Here is a 1,763-nt window from a genome sequence, read left to right as displayed (position 1 = left end):
GGGCAATGCTACGCATCCGCCGGGTGATAAATCGATACGATCAGCCGCCTCGGCAACCGCCGGATGCCGCCCGAAACAACCGTACGATTTACCGTCCCAACCAACTGGGCGCCTCCGCAACATCTAGCTTGTTGCGCTCAACAAGTACCTTGTTGCAACGCTTCACTGAGACAACACCACTGCCCCGCCATGGCCTGGGTGCCTCGACCATGGAGCATCGGCGGCTGTCGGATTCGTCGCGCCTCCTCTGAACGAGCACCCCAAGTAGATGCCTCTACTTCAGCACGACAACGATGAACTCTCACGCCGGGCACTCCTCTGGCGATTTCTGCAACCAAAGCCATGTTTGTGAAACATGTGTCGTGTTGCAATGTTTGCCCTTGTACACTCTTAACGCGGGACGCTCATTCTGCACTTTCTTCAACCGGGACTATGTTTTTAAAACAATACCCTTGTTGTAGAAGAGAAAATATTCATCGCCGAACTATTTTTCTTCTTTCTGAAACAAAACCTCGGTTGTAGAACTTTTTGAAACTAGACCCTGTTGCCGAAAGAAAAACTTCACCACCAAACACTTTTTTTTCTTTCTGAAACAAGATCTCTGTTGCAGAAAGCTTTTGAAACAAGATCTCTGTTATAGAAAGCTTTTGAAACAAGACGCTTGTTGCAAAAAAAAAAACTAGCCGCACGGGACTTGTCGCCAGTGCAAGCGCCCGATCAAAATCAATCTGACGGCTACGTAGGCGGTGGATGTTGTGTGTGCATCAGCCGGATGAAGGTTAGCGTTTTCCTTTTTCTTTTGATTGGAGGGCTAGGGAAAATAAATAAATCTTTCACAAAAGAAGGAAGACATATAGATCAACCATTGCAGAATTTGTCTCAAGAATACAACCATTACAGTTTACTGATTGTTTCTGTATGAACTAAACCTAGGTGTGCATAGAAAATAAGTCTCCCTCACTACGCGAAATCGTTCCAGCACATAACAAAACATATCGACGGCTTATATTACTTTTCACAGCAGCAAATGCCACTCGCGCAATGGCTTTTATCCTCATCATAACCTTGGCGTCCGCAGTCAACCTTGCACACATAGTCGCCCTGAAGTCCTGCTGGGGTCTGGCAGGCTTTCTCGGGTACGCAGAACTTCGTCCACCCACCTAGAGAGCAATTAAGCAGGTTAGCACACAACTGTCGACCAGCAAGGTACTTTAAGGGATAAAGGATACGCTAGAGAGAAACTAATAGGAGGAATATATACCTGCTGCATCACAGGACAAGAAGGTGGTAGACATGACCAGGAGAGCCACCAGACACAAGACCCGAGCGTTGCTACTGGTAGGAGCCATGAGAAGCGGTTAGCTATATTCCTTTCCTTCCTGTGTCGATGGTAGTTGGTAGATGTTCCATGGATGTGCTGTTGTTTATATAGGGGAAAACAAAATCACAGAATTATTCTTATATTGACGAGAAAAATTTGGAGAGAATTATAAAGATCCTGTATTGATTTTCGTAGATACGGACATGACACAATCGCCCACAGCCTGAGTGATAGTTGATTTTCGTAGATCCTGTATTGATTTTCGTATATCCTATATTGATTTTTGTAGATCCTCTATTGATGTTTGGACCAGCTGCAATTCACACACCGGAAAATTGCAATGTAGGACGAGCTACATGGTGTTCATTATCTCAACCGTTCCTATTTTACGAGATGTTTGCGGCTAGCAGTGCTGGAGCAGAGGTTAGCAGTGCTATTACCA

The 1,763-nt window shown here is 45.4% G+C and overlaps 1 long non-coding RNA gene across 1 annotated transcript; it reads right to left on the bottom strand.

Annotated features, from left to right (window-relative positions):
* Positions 1 to 841: 841 nt before the first annotated feature.
* LOC125512103 lies at positions 842 to 1,402 on the bottom strand. The gene is made up of 2 exons (XR_007285213.1): positions 1,262 to 1,402; positions 842 to 1,160 (listed from the first exon to the last, which is right to left on the bottom strand). It is a non-coding gene; the product is annotated as an uncharacterized LOC125512103 (long non-coding RNA).
* Between the last annotated feature and the right edge of the window lie 361 nt (positions 1,403 to 1,763).

This window comes from Triticum urartu, chromosome 6, assembly GCF_003073215.2.
Source record: "Triticum urartu cultivar G1812 chromosome 6, Tu2.1, whole genome shotgun sequence".
Classification (NCBI taxonomy): Eukaryota; Viridiplantae; Streptophyta; class Magnoliopsida; order Poales; family Poaceae; genus Triticum; species Triticum urartu.
Note: the sequence above shows the minus strand (reverse complement) of the source record. Positions and strands in the feature narration are given on the sequence as shown.